Below are 21,068 nucleotides of genomic sequence, written 5' to 3'. Positions count from 1 at the left end.
GGAGAAGACACAGGCTCTTTAAAAAGTGCCCCGATTGTAGGAACACCACCGCGTAACCTGGCTGTCGGAAGAGGTCACAAGATGAGACGCCGAGAGGAGGAAAAGAAGGAACTAACAATTGGCGCTCAACCGGCGCGAGACCACCCGCTGCAGTGAGCCCCGGAGTGAGAAGCTGACGAGGCAAGGACAAAAGAGAGATCAGTAACCCACCGTGCCCCAGGAGGGACGTGGCTATTGCAGGTGCCTGGCCGTTTATGGTCTTATTTGAATTAAGGGCCAAGTAAGAGGGGGTCTGGGAAGAAGGCGGGAGGTTGGCAGAATGAGAGAACTGCTAAGGGGAGAGTAAGAGAACTGCTCCGTCATACTTCTTCACTTTAAGCAAGTTCTATGAGCACTGGTGGCAGTCGGGTGCAAACACCGTTCAACTCCTCTCACTCCCAGACCCTAATAACCACAGAATGAAGAGAAGAGAAAAGAGGGTGGTAAACTTACCATAATTCCATCTTCTTTTGAGGTGTACCATCGGGAAGCCGGATCAGTGAAGGAGAACCTGAAGAGCTGAAAAGAAAAGACAAGAGAAGCAAGATTATTTCTCCTGACATCATCTAGACATGTAAAGAAAGAATAATAAAAGTAATGGTGAAAAGAAACTAAGGCGTTCAGACTCTTTACCTACCTAGTCAAAGTCACATTTTCACAAGTTTGGTGTCAGAAGTGGGATCATTCCATTTGTACGAGCAAGATGGAGAACCTCATACAACAGCTCATTAGAGGACAAGAAAAATAAGAGTGGACAATGGAGCGACAGATGACTGACGCACAAACTGACCGCGATCTTTTCAAAACCTCAATGACTCAACAGTTAGAATGTATTCAGAAGATGGCAGAGAAACAGGTTCACATGGGAACACGAATACATGCCCCTCAAGGCGCTCCAACAGGATGCCCCAGTGTTGCCCTCCAACAATCCGGGGGAGGATCCCAGCGCTTTTCTACTGAATTTCGAATAGGCGACAAGAGCCTGTGGATGACCGGAGGCTAAATGGCCCTTTTTTCTTGCCCCGCTCCTGGTAGGCGAAGCACAGACAGCATACCAGGTGGCTAATCCAAATTGAAATGCAACGTATAAAGAAATCAAGGAGATTATATTGGATCATCTTGGTATGGACCAAGAGGGCTATAGGGTCCGGTTTAGAAAGGAGAGGGGCTCTCCAGGGGACAATCCAAAAACCCTCTTCTTTAAATTAAAAGCTGCAGCAGATAAATGGCTGAGACCTCACGAAAGTAGCAAGGAGGAAATAATGAACCGTATATACCTTGAGCAATATTTGGAGGCCTTACCATATAATACTCAACTATGGTTAAGACAGAAGCCTCATCTCACGGTTGACCAAGCCATTGAAATGGCAGCCACATTTGCACAGACCAACCCAAGACCCATTGGGGAACCGAAACGACCGTTGCACCCCTTAACTGTACAAGGAAAATGAGAAAAGAGGAATCCCAAAACAATGACAGACCCACCTAAAAGTTTATCTCAGTAAGACAGAGGTCCTACCCCCCAGGGGACCACAATGTTTTGACTGTGGCGAGTGAGGCCACATCGCCCGGCTCTGTCCACACAAAAAACAGACAGAAGAACCTATGGGCATAAGCTATTTACCCCAATCCCTTATGTACACCGAAGAACTAGGATTGTGCTTCTATGTAAGTCTTTACGTTAATAGGAAGAAGGTCACAGCGTGACTGGTTACAGACTCTTGTCACTCATTTGTACAAAAATCATTGGTAAAACCTACCCAAGTGTTTCCCAACACCCACATACCCATCCACTTTGTTCATGGAGACATTAAGAAGTATCCCCTTGCAAGCGTTCCCGTGCAAACTTTAAAAGGGGCACTGATAGAGGTTACACTGGGGTGATGGATAGTCTCCCGGAAAAGATCATCCTGGGAAAAGATAATCCCACATTTCTAAGCCTCATAACTCAAAACCTGCAAAAGAAAAGAAGCGAGCAACAGCCCTCCACAAACCTGCTTACCCAAACCCTGTGGGTTACTGACAGACGGTTTCGATTTCCACAAAAACAGGATCCTGTCCTAAGCATTGCCTGGCAGCAGGCAAGGACTCCCTCATTCTCCTCCAACAATGTGTATTCACAATTTATTATTAAAAACAACCTGTTGTATCGTCTAGGGAAACAGGATGACCTGCCTCAGCTGGTAGTGCCACCACCTTCCAGGGAGCAAGTACTTTATTACGCTCACACTCATCTTTTAGCTGTTCATTCAGGAGCCTTAAAAACCACTCAAAATGTTTTGAGATATTTTTACTGGCCCGGGATTTACTCCCACATAGCCAAGTACTGTCAGGAATGTGAAGTGTGCCAGAAGAAAAACCTGTATAAACCACCATCTGTGCCATTTCAACCACTCCCTATAATAGGGAAACCATTTGAGAGGGTGGGTATGGACCTTATTTGCCCCCTTCATAGATCCAAAAAAGTATACCTCTATGCGCTAGTGATAGTAGATTATGCAACAAGGTATCCCAAAACCTTCCCCTTACGTACCCCATCTATCATAAATATTAGCGATAAACTACTAGAGCTCTTTTCACGGGTAGGATTTCCCCTAACAGACCAGGGAACACCCTTTTTGTCCCCCCTTATGCAACAGATTTGTAAAACTCTTCAGATTTCCCACATCAAGACCTCGGTATACCATCCTCAAACAGACATCCTATGTGAGTGGTATAATGCTACTCTAAAGCTAACTCTCAGAAAAATGCTAAGTACTAAAGGAAAGGAGTGGGATGGCCTCCTACCCCTCACTCTTTATGTCATAAGAAGCCAGACACAATGTAGTCTTGGGGCATCTCCCTTTGAACTCTTGTATGGGAGACAACCACGGACACTCCTGGAGATGACAAGAGAGGCTTGGGAACAGGAAAAAACTGAAGACAACCAAGATTTCTCAGAATATACCCAGGGATTGCAATACGTTTGCAGGAATTAAGAGATTTTGCTCACGCAAATCTTGAAAGAGCCCAAAAACAGACAAGAGAGGCTTGGGACCAGGAAGAAACTGAAGACAACCAAGATCTCTTTGAATATACCTAGGGATTGCAATCCCATTTGCAGACATTAAGAGATTTTGCTCACGCCAATCTTGAAAGAGCCCAAAAAACAACAACAAACCTTCTATAACAGAGGAAAGAAATGACACCTAAAAGTGCATGATTGTGTGTTGGTACTTTTACCATCTTCTTTGATAAAAAAACATCAGAGTGGAAGGGTCCTTATGAAGTCATATAAAAGATAGGCCTTACAACCTATAGAGCACGGATTTCTGCACGGAAAACACAAACCTTCCACATTCACCTCTTAAAAAAATGGCTAGGCCCCCTACCCAAAACCGCCCGTTTATTACATGTATTATTTTTTTTTATTTGCAAAGTTTTCTATAGCGCTGGCTAGACCCAGAGGTGTCAGAGTGCTTTACATGAGGATCAGCAAGTTACAGGTTACATAATTACTTCAGTTACAGGTTCCAAGTATAGACATAGGAGAAAGGTAGAAGGAAGGAAACATAACGAGGAGGTGAGGCAAACAATGTCAGATGTCCGGCTGGGAAGGTGACGGCGAGGGGGTGAACCAGGGCCAAACTCCTCTATAGCTGCATAGGACAGCTCCACCGGGCATCGGCCAAGGTTGCTCGGACTCCGCAATGAGAACAGACAGTAGAAAAACATGAGATTACACAATAACATAAGTTATTTTCGCATTGCATAGCAAAGACAAAACGTCTTATGTGGAATGGAAGGTAGAGGGGGAAAGGTAAACAGGGGAAAGGAATGTAGATAGCGTCAGGCAGACCAGAGGAGGTAAGGGACTTCAAGGGAAACAAGCAGTTAAAGTGAAAGACAGACAAAACCGTGAAGCACCGTTAAAAACAATGTCCGATGTCCGGCTGGGTAGGTGACGGACGAGGGGGTGAACCAGAGCCAGACTCCTCTACAGCTGCATAGGACAGCTCCACCGGGTAACAGCCAATCTTACTCGGGTATAGCGGTAAGTACAAAAAGATTCGGTTTTCGCCCATGGAGCATCATCATAGTTTAATCGAAGGCATCGTTCCCAGCGAAATTGGGAAGCACCCTAATTCGTCCTCCCGCTAGCTCCATGAGAGGAGAGGTGGAAGAGACAGATCATCAGTCATCAGAGGGCACACTCCCAAAAGCGGTAGCCCAATGCTGCGAGCAATCAGTGTTTGATGGCCTATGGGGAAGGCCACGATCCTCTCCTTCTTTACATCCCTCATGTTGCGCTGCGGAGCTAGATGCCGCAGAGGCATTTTAATGCGGCATCCCCTTCAATTAGAAGATCCTCTGCAGTGTGTCGGCAACCATCTTGGGGTCAGGCACAGCCAGGCGTGGATCCGATTTGCTGCTGTTGCTAGCCTGAGGCGGGTTGACCGTTCCTGATAATGCTCCTGCTGCTGATCCCAACCAGCTGTAGAGTATATGCCCAAATAAATAAAAAGCTTGCACACCGTGAGGTCCGGAGACGCTTACTGCTCACAAAAGCCGTGTCACAAGGGAAACACACCCCCTGCTGCCCGTTGAGCCGATCCGCCTTAGAGTTGGGGTCGGGTGCGCTCCACTCACTGCAGCATATGAAACGATGCTGTCTGGGCAGATGCGTCGTATCCACACTTGCGGTGCCTACGTGTAGGCACCTTCACTGCTGCTGTGCCCAGGAACTGCTCGCCGCCGTACTCCGGCGCAAGGACACCCACTTCCTCCCGCCGCACCGCTGTCTGACGGCCACCACCACACGCTGTTCTGCTCAGTTGCTGGCAATATTCGGGAATGTGCAAAGTCCGCTTTTAAGCATTTAGCCAAATGAAGATTCCACCATTAAGGGCAGCACTGTTACCAGCACACAGTGCTCACTGTCGTCCTCCGGCCCGAGGATGTTACGGCCTGGCCAAGCCGCCATCTTGTGTGGTCGTGGGGAGGTATCACAAACGCCGTGTTGTTCCTGTATCAGTTACATAATCAGCACTTTGACACTCCGGGCGATTCCTTGACAGCTCTGCTTCAAAGCGCTGCCATTTGCAGCGGTTGAATATGGATGGATCCGCAGATATTTAACGGATCATTAGTCCGGCAGGCAGAGCCTCACTACCGTGCGGCCATCTTGCCCCATTACGTCAAATTTCAGTACATGTAGACCCTGGTTTCTCTCTTAACCACCTTGTTATCAACGAAGCCCTAACAGACACCCAAACATCATGTCTCCCGGTAAAGACCACCCTGGTGGAACATGCAATACATACCCCTCCCGGAAAAGTAATAAAGCAATGCCCTTGTCGCATCCCAGCCGCAAGGCGGGAGGCTGTTTCTACAGCAATAGAGAACATGCTAAAAATGGGAGTGATAAAACCATCCAATAGTGATTGGTCCTCACCCAACGTAATTGTGCCAAAACCGGATGGCTCCATCTGTTTTTGTATCGATTTTAGAGTAGTGAATGCTATCTCAAAGTTTGAAACATATCCTCTTCCCAGAATAGACGAGTTGATTGAAAAACTTGGGGAGGCCCGATATATCTCCATTCTTGATCTTACCAAAGGATACTGGCAGGTGCCCCTCAGAGCCGAAGACCGAGAAAAAACTGCCTTTAGCACTCCATCTGGCCTTTTTGAGTTCACAGTACTCCCTTTTGGGTTACATGGAGCCCCTGCTACATTCCAAAGGCTGGTGAATAGAGCCCTTCGCGATCATCAGTCATACTTCTCAGCTTACCTCGATGATATTGTAGTCTTTAGCCCAAACTGGTAACAACATCTCATACACTGTCAGAAGGTGTTTCACGCTCTACAGGCAGCAGGACTCAATGTGAATGCAAGAAAATCAAAACTAGGGGACACCAAAGTTTGGTATCTCAGATATCTCCTAGGAAATGGTGTCATAGCACCGCAACAAGAAAAGGTAAAGGCCATTCTGGATACCCCCTTCCCAAATACCAAGAGAGATGTCCGAGCATTCTTTGGTCTCTTAGGTTATTATCGAAGATTCACAGCCCACTACTCAGAGACAGCAGCCCCTTTGACAGACCTCCTAAAAAAAGAAGCAAAACCCTCCCTTAGCTGCCCAACAGGCATTTCAGAATCTAAAAGCAGCCATAACATCTAGTCCCATTCTGATATCTTCTAACTTTAAAGAACCCTTTAAATTACAGACCGATGCATCAGACAAAGGCTTGGGTACTGTTCTCTTCCAGAAAATCAAAGACGCCGTTGAGCTTCCAATATTATTCATAAGCCATAAGCTATATCCCCACGAGCGGAAATATCCAGTGATTGAAAAAGAATGTCTTGTCATTAAATGGGCTGTCGATAAATTGTGATATTACTTAGAGGGTACCCCATTTATTCTATACACTGACTATGCCGCACTACAGTGGATGAGTTGCAATAAAGGAATCAATTCCCGCATTTTGCAATGGTTTTTGTCCCTACAACCATTTGTTTTCGATATCAAACATCGCAAAGGGTCTGAAAACGTAACCGCAGATTTCCTCTCCCGTTTCCCTCATTTCCCCGAACGGGAAAAGTCGGGGGTGGGGTATGTCATGAGGTGCCCCTACGACTTGATGAAATGGATAAAGAGGGAGAGGAAAACGAACCAATACCTCCTTTCGTTTCTCCCTTTCAGCCCATGAGTCCTCTGTCACACGCTGACACCAATGAGGATTATGATCCGCAGGGCGAGACCCCCCTGCCGTGGATCAAGACGGATGATGTCAACCCTCCATCGGAGCCTATCGGAGAAGACACGGGCCCTATAAGAAGAGACCCTGAAGTAGAAATGCTGCCGCCTAACCTGGCTGTCGGAAGTGGCCCCGAGATGAGACGCCGAGAGGAGGAGAAGAAGGAACCGGCAACTGACGCTGAACAGGCAGGAGACCCCCGCTTCAACGAGCCCCGGAGTGAGAGGCCGACGAAAGAGAGAGCAGTAACCCGCCGTGCCCCAGGAGGGACGTGGCTATCGCAGGTGCGTGGCCGGTTACAATCTTATTTGAATTAAGGGCCAAGTAAAAGGGGGTCTGGGGAGAAGGCGAGAGGTGGGCAGAATGAAAGAACTGCTAGGGGATAGTAAGAGAACTGCTTCTTCATACTTCTTCATTTTAAGAAAGGTCTATGAGCCCTGGTGGCGGTCGGGTGTAAACACTATTCTACTCCTTTCACTCCCAGACCCTAATAACCACAGAATGAGGAGAAGAGCAGAGAGGGTGGTAAAATTACCATAATTCCATCTTCTTTCGAGGGGTTCCATCGGGAAGTCAGTCTAGTGAAGGAGAACCTGAAGAGCAGAAAAGAAAAGACAAGAAAAGCAAGATTATTTATCCTGGCATCATCTAGACATGTAAAGAAGAAATATTAAAAGCAATAGTGAAAAGAAACTAAGGCGTTCAGACCCTTTACCCACCTAGTCAAAAGCCACATTTTTACAACACTACTCCATCAGACACTAATATAAAATTAAACACTCTTCCTAAACCCCCTCCCTTTCCTAATCTCTTTACAAACTTAGAGGCTTATATTACCCTACAAGGAATTACAGATGACATCAGATCCCTAAAGCAAGCTGAGGCACCAAACCCCAACAGTTTCCCCATTTATTTAATTTCCTCTTTTCCATCTTTTTTTGCCCCCAAATTATTGGAGCACTTTAACTCTTTTCTTACAACTTCAAAAACCAGTGGTTCCTTCATGGAAGCCATACTTGTTCCTATTCCCAAACCTGATAAAGACCACGCCTTTTGCAAGAATTATCAACCTATATTGTTAATTAATTATGATTGCAAAATATATGCAAAGATTCTTGCTACTCGCCTAGAAACTGTGAACCTCTTCTTATAAAACCTGATCAATCTGGTTTTGATAAGATCAGACTTACTACAGATAATGCCAGAATGTTTTCTAATATTCTTGCATTAACTAAGAAGCATAAGGGTCCCCTTGCAGCCCTATCCCTTGATGCCAAAGGTATTTGATTGTTTTAATTGGAACTTCATGTTTTCCACTCTCAAATGATTTGGTTTTGGTCGTAAATGTATTTCTTTTATAAAATAATTACATTTGGACCGATATACTAGTGTCTTTGTTAATGGTCATTTCTCCCCTTTTTTCAGCTTACATAGAGGTACTAGATAAGGTTGTCCCCTCTGCCCTTTACTTTTTATCCTTTGTCTGGAACCCTTTTTTGAGCGTATTCACTGCAAAACCCTTATTTCTAGTTTTAAATACAATTCTATTTAAACTAAACTTTCACCGTATGCTGATGATGTTTTATTTGCCAGTCCAATCCCTTATCCTATCTAAATCCTTTTTTTACAAGAGATTGATTTATACTCCAACATTTTGGACTATATACTAAATTTTTCTAAAACTGAACTGTTACCATTAAACTCCTGTTGTTATCAATATATGTTTGCAAATATTAATTTCACTTGGTGCCCATCCAGAATTAAATATCTTAGTGTTTGATTTTCACATAATATATATAATATGATTAAGCATAATTTGGATGTTTTAAATCCCCTTTGTTTTTATCATGATGGGATAGGTTGGATACTCTTAAAATGATGATTGTACCAAATGTCCTTTATACACTTTTTATGCCACCTTTTAAGATCCCAAATTAGTATTTCTCACAAATTAATCCTAATGTATAAAAATTCTTTGGAGGAAAAAACATCCACGTTTTGCGCTAAATTGAAATGTCCTAAGAATGAAGGTGGGGTCCGATCTCCAGATTTCAAGTTATGTCATTCTGCTTTTTTAATCAACACTTTTATGCCTTAACCAATCACTTTAATGACTCCCCCATACCACGATGGATTATATATGAACAATCCTTCTTGAAGGATTTTTCTTTCAAGGATGTGATCTATATGTCTAATAATATTTGTATTTCTTAACACCCTATTCTAAAATATTCACAACTGTTGGACTTGGGCCTTTTTGCAGGGTCATCCCTGAACTTTTTGCCTTCCTCCTGTATTTCTTCTGACCTGTTGTTGGCTGTTTTATGCCTCTGGGCACTTTATCACTTCTGATAAGTGCTAAAATGCATATGCTCTCTATTGTAAACTCATGTATTGATTAGTGACTCCATGATTGGGTTATTTGATTTACTTGTCAGACTCTAGTACAGTGCACCATGTGTGCCCAGGGCTTGTAAATCAAATGATACTGGTGGGCTTGCAGCACTTTGTTGTACCACCCACAGAAGCAGCCTGTAAAGTGTGTCTCAGGCCTGCCATTGCAGAGCCTGTGTGCAGTCTAGTACTGCCATGTCGACTTGGTAAGTGCACCCACATGCCAGTCCCCAAACCTTCTGTTTTCTTCATATGAGACACCCCTAATGTAGGCCCATGGGCAGGGTGCATTGTAAGTATAAGGTAGCACATGCCCTGGTGTGTGTGGCATGTCCTAATAGTGAATTACAGCCATTTTCGTTTTTCACTATTGCAAGGCTACCAGTCCCCATAGGCCGGAATGGGCAGTTTGATTATAACAACTTATAATCCTAACTGGACCAGGGAACATGGTAAAACTTCGAGTTTAGTATGCCTGAACTCGGAATGATAAAATACATATTTTAGTAAAGTTGGTTTTAACATTCTGTGCTTGAAAATACCACTTTTAGAAAGTAGGAATTATCTTACTTAACCATCCAGCCTGCCTCTGCTAGTTTGTGTATTGTGTGTCTGGTTTTGTGAGTGACAGGGACTGGGGAATTCCAGGAGACAGGATGAGTCAGCACAGGGCTGAATAGACCCATCTGCATGTATAGTGTTGGGAGGAGTCAGCACCTGGGTCTGAATAGGGCTGTGCCTGCCTTCCACAATGCTGGCTTCACCTCGTGTGGTGTGTCTGATTTCCCTTGCCTACCCTGCCAAAGGAAAGAAGGAGTCCTGTAAACAAAGTACTCCAGGACTGCACAGAACTGGTTTGGACTAGGTACAAGCCCCTCTACCTTCAGAGGACAAAGGATTTAGTAGTATACATATGGGGATCCAGACCCTAAGACTTTAGATCACATCTGGAACAGCAAGACAAACCTCTGCCAAGGATAAGAACCAAGGAAGTTGTGGGAGTTGGACTGCCCCCCTGGCAGTGTGCTGTGTTGCTGGGTTGCACTACAGTGGTGTTTTCAGTGCCAATGAGAGAAAAAGGAAATTTCAAAGAACTTTCATCATCTTGCAGAATATTACTCCAAGGGCTTGAACTTGTGCTTGCCTCCTGCCGAAGTCTCAGGGACAAAAGACTTCACCACCAGCTCCCCTCTGAATTCCCTTGCTGGGAATTCTGTTTGCAGAAGCCTGCGTGTCGCTGGGAGCTGGAAGAGTGACTCAATGAAGAAGAAGTGTGTCGCAGTCGCAGCTGTTGCCGTTGCATCACCGTAGAAGCATGTCGCCACCACAGAGGTCGCCATCGCATCACAGGAGAAGCGTGTCACAGGGCCTGTCTCGGCTCCAAAGTTACAAAGTTCGCTGCACAGCCGCCGGGCGTGCACGCATCATCTTTACGTTGTCGCATCAAGGGCGCCATCTTGTCGCATCACACCGGATTGTAGCATCGCATCGAGGCGCCATCTTGTCGCAAAGTAACTGGAGCACAGTACGAGAATCAACGCATCACCTCCCCTCCGGTAAGGAACAAGACGCATCCCCTACTCTGCGCAAGCATTGAGGCGCGATGCATCGTCTCCCCCGCAGTAAGGAACCTACGCATCTCCATCCCTGTGAACCTTTTGTTTGTTTTGCGTTACGCATCCAGGTACTTTTGTGAGAACTTTGTCGCATTTATCATCAACTTGAATTAAGTGACTTCTACCATCTTTAAGTCTATTTTAAGTACAGTATTGTGGATTTTTTAGGTGTTACAAATGGGAAATCGACCCTTTTGCAACCGCTTAAAAGGGTTGTGGTAAATCCATATTTTATGAGTCAGTAACCTATTACCGACTGGTAAAATAGGGTTTACTAATCCCTATTAGGAAGGGGCATGTTAAGGCCGTCCCTTCCTAATAGCGAGTTGCACTGGTATGTACAATTGCAGTTACCACTTACTTCAAGTAGGTGGTAAGCTAGCTGCAAACAGGAAGGGGTCCCAAGGGGACCCCTTCCTCTTTGTAAATGTATGTGAAAATATTTTTAAGTGCAGGCAGTAGACCACTGCCTGGCCTTGAAAAGTGAAAAGAAAACTTTTCATTTTTTTCTTTTAAACACATCCCATTTTCCTTTGAGGAAAATGTGCTGCATTTGAAAAAAATCATTGCTTTTAAAACATTTTCTTTTAAACACATCCCATTTTCCTTTAAGAAAATATCCTGCATTTGAAAAAAACATTGCTTTATTTAAAAAACGTAAACACAGACATGGTGGTCTGTTGTCCCCAGCAGGCAACCATCCCTGTGATAGGTGAGATTCCTAAGGGTTTGCAAATTGCGACCTACCTTAGTAATATTAATGAGGTAGGTCCTTAGTGACCCCATTAGGGATCGCAAACAGTGTCTGAGTCACTACTGCGAATTCCATTTTGCTAGTCTCAAATTGTAAGTCGCAAAACGTCACAATGTGCGACTTGCAAAATGAATGTTCGTACATCTGGCCATAGGTTTCATAAATTCCGACATAAATCCTTTTATTTTAAGCACTGGAAATAAAAGGTGATTATGTTTGTTTACCAACTGATAAAGGATGATTCAATTATACCTTTTCCCAAATTTCAAGTACAATATAACTTACCAAACACTTTTGGTAAAGAATATAACTTAATATCTTTTCGATTCATTCTTTCTTAACCACTCATAATTTCCAATCTCTATCAGTCTCATCCTTTCCTTTCCTTTGATCACTCGATTCCTAAAGCTGCTGTTGTATACAACGTTTTACTAACACCAACATCTGAATGCAAAAGAAATCTGATTGAAATATTATGGCAAACAGATTTATCCTTAACGTTTTCTGTCCAGTTCTGGGATAAATTTTGGCTTAAAGTTTTTAATACCTCCGAAGCTGCTCACACTACACAATCTTTATTTTTTATTTATAATAGAGTAATTATTATTACACCAGAAAGCAAGACTAAATTTGATTTGTCTGCTTCCCTACTATGTTAGTCATGTTCCACCTCCCATGGTACCTTAACTCATTTACTTTATGTTGTGTTTTTTTAAAACAGATTTTATTGGGGTTTTATTTAGCATAGTAGTTATCTGCTGTCAAGACTTGTCGTGTACATTCTGTCTTGCATTTTCATCATCCCCTTTCTGTTACAATTTTGGCTTAACTCCCTCGCCCCGTCCCCCCACTGAGTCACTTTATTGTAGCCTGTCAGTTCTAGGGGTGTATGGTTATGCATTCAGGTGCACTTGTTTTTCCTGGAGAGGTCTTGGTGTAGCTAAAGGGGTCAATTGTTTTCTGTCTTTTCCTATTCTCTCTGACCCATTCCCTTCTCTCTCAGGTGATGAAGAGCACAAGATATTTGCTGTTGCCTTGTCTGAGTTAAGTGCCCGTATAACATCTACTAACCTCCCCCAAGCCCTTGCTGTGTCCAGCATACCTATACCATGCCCCGCTTCTCTCAGCAGGATTCTGCCTTCAGCACCTGCCCACTTTTCTAGGACAGTCTTCCAAGCCTCAAATCTCAGTCCCCTTACTGACTTCCAATTCTTAGTGATTTCCCGCTTCGCTAGTATATATTCAAGGTCCTGGAGCTTCCCTGTGACCTTCATTTTGGCAATGTGTGGGAACCAGCTTAAAAACAATGGCCTGGTGTGTGTGGTATCTCTCTGTCTGTGATAGTTTCTACCATGCTTAGCACCTCTTCCCAGAATGCGTGGAGACTGGGACAGTCCCAAAACATGTACCTCTCTTTCCCCACATCTAGGACAAGCCGCCTCTTCCGCTTAGAAGTATTGTCCGATTCACTAAGGAGTGAGATACGCTTGGTCTAAGACATAATAGTTTATCAGCTTGAACCGAGTGTTTCTTGATATCTTGAGGGTCCTCTCCATAGTGGTCCCCCAACTCTCCTCGAGGATCGGCACTTCCCGGTCCTCTCCCCACTGAAGCCATAGTTGCTCCATGGGTTTATGTATGTCACTTTTGATTGCTCTGTAGATGAAGGAGACCGTTTTAATTCTACCCGCCGACAGGGCCACATATCTACAGCAGCCAGCGCCCACGGTTCCATGGATCCAGAGCCCTAGTGCTTCTTAAACACAATGGTGAGGGCCTTGTGCAGCAGAAAATGGCCTGAGGCAGGTCAAATTCTACACGAAAATCCTCAAAACGAAGCATCTGGAAATCTCAGAATAGGCCCCCCCATCACCGTTGCCCCGGCCTCCCTCAGTTGTCCAGGCTCGTTCAATTCCCCCCGTGTGGTAGGTATCATAACAGCTCCACGGGAAAGTCAAGGGAGTAGGGGACTCTACACTGGGTGCACTGCAGCCATCTAGTCCAGCACCAGGCCACTATTTTAGTCTTTTTGGTATCCTTGTGCGGTCATAGTTTTAGTCACAGTAGTATTTTTGCTAAGTCAGGGGCCTCTGGAGCAAACGGGTATGGTGTCCCCCTCAGGTTCCTATTGGCCTCCAGCCATCTTACGAACCATTGAAGCTGAGCCGCTAGCTTATATGCTTCAAGGTCAGGGACCGCTAGGCCCCCGGCACCGTGGAGCGATGCATTGTTGTTAATGTTACGCACCTACTGCCCGGTCCCCATATGAATGTAATAAGCTGTGAGTTAAAGTCACGAAATGTCACACGCGGGACCCATATCGGGAGGGTCCCAAAAAGATATAGCAGGCGTGGAAGAGTCACCATTTTCATGGTGGAATGGAGGGACTGTATCCCCCTATCCGTGTTGGCCTGCATTAGGTCAGCAGCTCAGGGGCGTAACACAGGTCCCCACAGACCCCGAGGTGCGGGGGGGCCGAACCTCCAAGGGGCTCACTCAGCACCGCACTTCGGCTGGAGAGCTCCAGATTGAGTCTGCAGGGGGCCCCTCCACGTACCCTGCAGGGGGACCTCCCAAGTTTCGTTACGACACTGCAGCAGCTCTGTGATATACTTTCACCCCCAAGTACTCCAAACAGGTGTGCTCCACTGGCGGCATCCCAGTCCGTCTGGAAGGCCTATCAATTGACATGGAGAACAGTCTTGAATTGTGTCAGTTTCACTCTCTGTCCTGACTGTCGGCTAAACCCATCTAGCATAAACCTAGCACCTCTCAGGTCCTCCTCCGTGTCTCAGAGAAAAAGCAGTAGGTCATCCGCAGATAGGGCTATGTGGTGTTGGATCCTCTGCACCTTCATTCCTTCACAGTCTCACCCAATCTGGGTGTGACATGCCAGAGGATCCATGGCCAGGGCAAATAGTAGCGGAGATAGGGGACATCCCTGCCGTGTGCCCCTTTCCACTCTCTGGTTCAGGGAGATAACCTTTCCCATGTGCACTCTGACCCTTGGATACTGCGATCACTGCTGCTTCTTTTTTGGTATAGTCCCCTGCGTCTATTGTGGCCATGAGTTGTCTTATATTAATAGCTGTGTTTCTCTCTGGAATAAAGCCACCCTGGTCTGAATGGACTAACATGGCCATGTGTGGTAATAGTCAGGTCGCTATTATTTTGGTCAAAATTTTATAGTCTATGTTCAGCATGGATAATGGCCTATATGCTGTACGATCGTGAGCTGGCTTCACAGGTTTTAACACTAGAAACAATATGAGCTTCCCTGGTGGTGCCAGGTAGTGTTTTCATGTCTCTAACTGCAGCTTACATCAAGACCAGCCTAGGAGCTGGTTCTGCTGAGTAGGTGGAGTAGAATTCAGCCAGTAATCTGTCCGTACCCAGCGTTTTACAGCTGCTTTCTCCTCGTGTAGGGAGATGTCAGCATCTAATTCCTCTGCGTCTTCTAGTTCCAGTCAAGGCAGTCTCAATCCCTCTAGGTGTTCCCCTACTAACGCTTCCTCACATGGGGGAGCCCCACGGTAAAGTCTGGCATAATACTGTGCAAAAATATTGTTGTCCCTTCTTACGTATATTGTTTGTTCCCATTATCGTCCTCTATCTCAACCACTGGAGACCCCCTACCATTTGGGTTGGCCAGCCATGCCAGAAAGGAGCCTGACTTGTCCCTCTCAGCATACGTGAGATCTAAATAATGTTTGTGGTCAAAGCAACACGGTCGCTCAATCTGTTGGGCTACCGTCTCGCTTGCCTCCTTAAGTCCTGTCTGTAGCTCTGGGTGTCCCGGCCGTCTCTGTTCTAGGTTTCTGAGCTCTTCTTCCGCTGCCAGGATGTCCATCGTGAGCGTGTGTCTAACCCCCATAACCTCCGCTATGCATTGGCCTTTCAACACCACCTTGAAGGTGTCCCACTCCGATAGCGGAGAGGTTGCCATTCCATTATTATCCTGGAAGTATTGTGTAATCTTCTCCCGGATCCCTTCTCTAAATACCTGGTCCTCCATCCCTCTGAGCGGAGTCTCCAGGTAGGAATTACAGCGCTAGGATGTGTCCATTTTAGTCCTAATAGGACTGGATTGTGATACGAGATCGTTCTGGCCAAGTACTCAACCATGTGGATCTGACAGTGTATATCTGGGGTACACAGAAATGTGTCTAGGCGCATGTGCACCTCATGTGTCACAGAGAAGTATGAGCAGTCCCTGGCTAAGGGATGTAGGGTTCTCCAGGACTCCACCAGCCCCCATTGTCCCTGCCAATCTCTAAATGCCCTGGCAGTGCGTGTTGTCTGTGAGTCTTGCAGTGGCGGGTGGGATCTGTCGAGGGTGAAATCCGCTACACTGTTAAAGTCTCCACCCATGATCACTGTGGAAGTCAGATATGGGGTCAAATTTCGAGTTAATTGAGCCAGAAAATGTATCTGGTCGACATTGGGGGCATATATATTCACTATGCTCAGTGTTCGACCCTCCAGCTTCCCTCTTACCACTATGTATCTGCCGTCAGGATCAAGTAAAATGTCTATCAGCTGGAAGGGTACTCCTGCTCATATCCAAATCAGTACCCCCCCTATCGTAGGCTGAATATATATAATGAAGTATGCCTGACCGCACCAGCATCTCTGCAGTGCCTGCCCTTCCTTTGCTGTGAGGTGTGTTTCCTGGAGGAGTGCAATTTGCACTCCCCTTCTATTAAAGTAGTAGAACACCTTGCATCTCTTGGCCATAATGAGCATACCATTTATGTTCCATGTTAAGCATTTATACTTTATAGTGCCAGCCATGTGTCAACCATCCATGCCGCACCCACCCCTCTTTATCCCTCAAACTCTCTTTTCAGGGCTGCCGCATAATCCCCTGGCTGCTGATAGATGTATGTGAAGCGACTCGTATTTTTCCAACGTGTAAACTAACAAGACAACAACTTCACCCAATGCCCCTTCCCCAGGAAAAGTAGATGGTCTCCCCCATCAAAACTAATAGTCAATGTCCGTGAAAAGTCCACTCACGGGGTGTGCATTTGGAGTAAGTGGCCCACCATTCGGCTCAGTTACAGCATCTAGTGCTAGTATACGTTTCCCCTCCATCATCTCAGCACCGCTTTTTCACCATATTATTATATTCCTGCCTTTCACCCCCCCATCCTTCTACCTGTTCTGTCAGATGATCTCATCAACTGTTCTCATTGTCACTTTTGGCAGGTTAGTGCTCAGAGTCTCAGAGACACTCAAACCAAGCTCAGAGCCCGAGTCTATTCCAGACCCGCTGGCTTCCAGAGTGATGGGATCCATCTCTTTTCCGCTTATCAGTGCCACTATTTGCATTGCACTTTGCCGTTTCAGTTTTACTTCCACCTGTGTTGGGGCTAAGTTGTCTCTCCTGTGGTGAGCCAAACAACTCTGTTCCTTCGGGAGTGTACACCCCCAATTTGGCCAGGTATTGCATTGCGTACTTGTATTCAAATTGTCTGAGCTTCAGTTTGACACTCTGTTGCTGCACTTCCCTGGAAAAGTATGGGAATAGCCGTACTATCATATTGTTCACTTTTATATCTCCTTGCCATCTACCTTGCACCAGTATGTGATCCCTGTCCCTATAATGCTATCACAGACCTTAGAGGGGTGCCAGGGACAGGCAGCCTTGCCGGGAGTTGATGGGCCCTCTCAAAGGTGTAAAATTATGAAAGACCCTCCGACGCCGCTGCTGTGCATAGCCAATTCTCAAGGTAGTTTATTATACTGGTGCCTTCCATTTTTTCTGGCAAGCCTATCACCCTGATATTATTTCTTCTTGATCGCTTTTAAGCATCTTCAGCACAGAGCTCTAACCCTTGCACTTTTGAGTCCAGTACTGTGAGTTGGATCTTCATTTCCACTGGTGCAGGGGCGGACTCAGATGTCGGGCACTCATTTGTTGTGACTCTCTCAGCCAGGCATCTATGGTCGTCCCTCAAGATGCCCAAATCTGCACCTATTGAGTCTATTTTATCCTCTACCCACTCGCTAGAGGTGGTTATGGCCAGCAGAATATCTTGCAATGTCGAGTTCGTGGGGAAATCCGCTGGAGAGGTAGGGCTCTCGCTCTCCTCCGGTAGATATACAGCATGTGCTTCATCCCAGTCCCGTCTCTTAACCTGCTTCCCATTGTTCTTCGTATTTCCCACACCTTTACTGCACAGCTTCTGGGTCTAGGTATCCTTTTCTGTAAGTAACTCCCCCATTCTGCTCCAGTAGTCTCTTGCGTACGTATCAATATTTCCTCTATTGCACAGAGGGTCGTAGGCACTGGGCTGTATCTCGGCTTTGTTGTTGCTGCGCCAGTATCTCCCAGCATGGTCATCCACTATCTCAGTCACTGTCTAGTGTATTCAGGGGCCCCTGCATTGCAGTGCCATTATGCAGAAGCCCTTCCAAGTGCTCCTTCAGTGGTTGGACTCCATTTCTTTTCGCCTCTATTTATGCAGGGCTTCAGCCATTTATATTTCCTATTAGGTCCGATGCAGTTCTCTCTCCCGACACAGTAGGAGATTCGAGCCCTCCTCTGCCCCTAGTTGTGTGGCAGGTGCTGTCTTGACTCCGCTCTGTAGTCAGGTCTCTCGAGGCCTCATGTGCCGCAGGTGGCTCTGCCTGTGCATGTGGGCCTCACGTCTTCCTGTCGTGCTAGTCCGCACTCTGGGTCGCTGCTTTTCTGCCTACAGGCTGTTCTCCTTCGGATCTGCTATGCCTCAAGGATCTTCTTTAATGTTCGGCTGTTCACCATGTGGGACGCTCTCTCTTTGCCTCTAACGCGGCTGTGGACTGTGCCGCTGCCGTGTGCTGGAGCCACTCTCCAGTCCTTTTCTGGTCCAGATCAGGCACTGCACTCAGCCTCCCTTTCGTGGCTCTGCTTTTCCACCCCTCGCTGAATCCGCTACTTCCAACTCTGTGAACCACCACCGTTTAGATATTCCTGTGGTCACAGTAGCTTCGTTCGCATTTGTGTATCTGCCCTGTGTGCTTTCCTCAGCTCAGTTCTTGTGGGGGGTTGAAGGGCCACCCACAGTACCAGGATGTGTCTGATATGAGATCTAGGAGGGGCGCGAAGCACCCGCTGGTCCTCCGGCCGCCTGCAGCAGTGAATCACTAAGTCTGCATATCCCTCCCCCAGTCGGGGCTCACATACCGATCTGCGGAAGGTCTGTGCCCCCTTTTGTGGTCCCCGTTTCAATCACCAGACCTCAGCATGGGGATTCTCTTAGTCCTCTCAGGTCTCAGCGGTCGGCGGCTTGGATCTCCTCACTGCCGCGTGGCTGCCTCTCTCCTTGGTCCGCAATGCAGAGTGGCTCCTGGCTCCACGGATCGCCGCCATTTTGAGAGACATGCGTCCTTAGTAGTCTGGTCGTTTTCAGGGTCTATCTCCCTTTGGGCTCACTCCTGGGTCATTATGGGGGACCCCTCAAGTACAGGGGCTTTCGGGATCCTCTCCCGTTAAGGGATTACGTTTTGATAGGAGTCAAGATGGGACCAAACAATGGCCGGCTGCAGGTCAGAGCGCACAAGCATCGCTGCTCACTCCATCAGCGTCCGGCCACGCTCCTCCCTTAACTCACCTGCTTAACTATTGCTCTTAGGCATCTAACTTTTGGAAAGCTATTATGTCTAAATGGTTAAAGATATTCTAATGTACTATACTATTAACAATACAGAATGTTTTTCTACGATCTATATCACCTGATATGGAACACCTTTTTCCTAATCCTTTATTATTGGATCTTTTTATTGCACTTCACTTTTAAAGTCATACTCTCCTGCTGGAAGTATTCTTCAAAGTTAGCTGAATTAACATGGTGGGATTTCATTTCTGACAAACATAGAATATCTCATGTCTCATCATTATCTGTACACCATAAAATCAAATCGGATTTATATTGATTGCCTTTCACTACATATTTATCTTTGCACTCACCGTTATCGTAAATGAGTTACCCTTCTATCTTTTCACTCCCTTCTTCACTATTCTTTCTCATGTCTTCTTCCTACCCTACCCGTATACCTTCTTTCTCTCTTGCTTCCTTCTCTTCTCTCTTTTTATATAAAAATGATCTTCTCTCTTATCGCATAGCATTTATTGTTTCTTACATATTTTATAAATTGTAATTTCTATGATTCACATTATTGTATTGTAATATTATATCATCTATTATGATGGTTTTTCCACTCTATATATTCTCAATAAAAACTACTTAACAATACAGAAAGAGCCTCTAAAATCAGATTCTGTCGACAAGTGGCTCATTTTTCATAAAAAATCGAAAGATATGCATTTTTTTTAAAGAGAAAATATATCTGGAACTTTATTTGTAACTGTAAAACTGGGCAAACCTTTGATATATATGTAATACTTTATTTCCATACTTTCTTTCTATATCATTTTTTTCTGATATTTTTTTTTATCTTACATTACATATGGTATTTTTAGATGGGGGTGATGAATGTGTATAATGTTTAGTTTTTGCTGAATGCTACTTGGCAAGGGTAGAACAGCAGTGCTGTAAAACATGCAACTGAAATAGTCGCATTAAATGACATTTGGAGTGGGCAGAGATCATACTACACCAGCACCAGTCTCCCTGCATGTGTTATATAACAAATGAGTCCCTATAAAATTGTGATTTTTGCCAAATCATCTTCAAATCTGTAGTTGCTGAATGGCAGATTTCATTTGGCTACTTTTTTCATTTCCAAATGTACAACTGTGAACAAATGGCCACATCCCAAGTGAAGAATATAATTTATTTTTCAAAGGTTTAATAAATGTTTCAGTGCCTGGTTCTGTTTAATGGAAGTGATTACACCTTATTTAGGATTAGTTTAGCACATTTGTGCTGCGGAACAGATTGCACATTGACTCTCAAACAAATGCTTGCTTGGCTCGCTCTCCTGGCTCAGTCAGCTCCTTGCCAGCTACACGGCTTCAGCATGAAGAATACTTTTAACATGATGCCCGGTAAATACCTTGCCCACTCTCTAAATTGCAAAGCCTCGGCTCCTTTTAATCTGGCACAGAGATTTCTAATCTTGTCTTCTATGGTATTTCATTTCATTCTGTTCCCGACCTTGTGAGGTAAGTGACTCTCTGGACAAACTGCACAACTTTCTCCAGTGAATTCACTGAGGAATATTTATGGGAATAGTGGCGCAGAGCAGCAGAGCAAGCTACCTTGCTGAGTTGCCCTGCGTCACAGGGAAAGGGTAGGAATGTGCTGTATCTATCCAATATGGCTAATTCCTGTCTTTTTCTCCTGCCCTGGTGCCATTTCAGAAGCCTAGTGCCAATGAAGGAACCTTGCACCATGGTGCAAGCGAACCTATATTGTAGCAAGACTGGGTCTCATTTACAAGAATTGACTCATTGTTGCATTGAGTTAGCGATGTGTCAAAAAGACTTGTGATTCTCTCCATCATTTTTGAGCACCATGACAGTTCTGCATTTATGGTATGGGGCACCGTGGTGTAAAGAACAGGCTGCGCCAAAAAA

The sequence above is a fragment of the Triturus cristatus genome, chromosome 5_2 (genome assembly GCF_964204655.1).
Source record: "Triturus cristatus chromosome 5_2, aTriCri1.1, whole genome shotgun sequence".
Taxonomy (NCBI): domain Eukaryota; kingdom Metazoa; phylum Chordata; class Amphibia; order Caudata; family Salamandridae; genus Triturus; species Triturus cristatus.
This window is presented reverse-complemented; position numbering follows the sequence as displayed.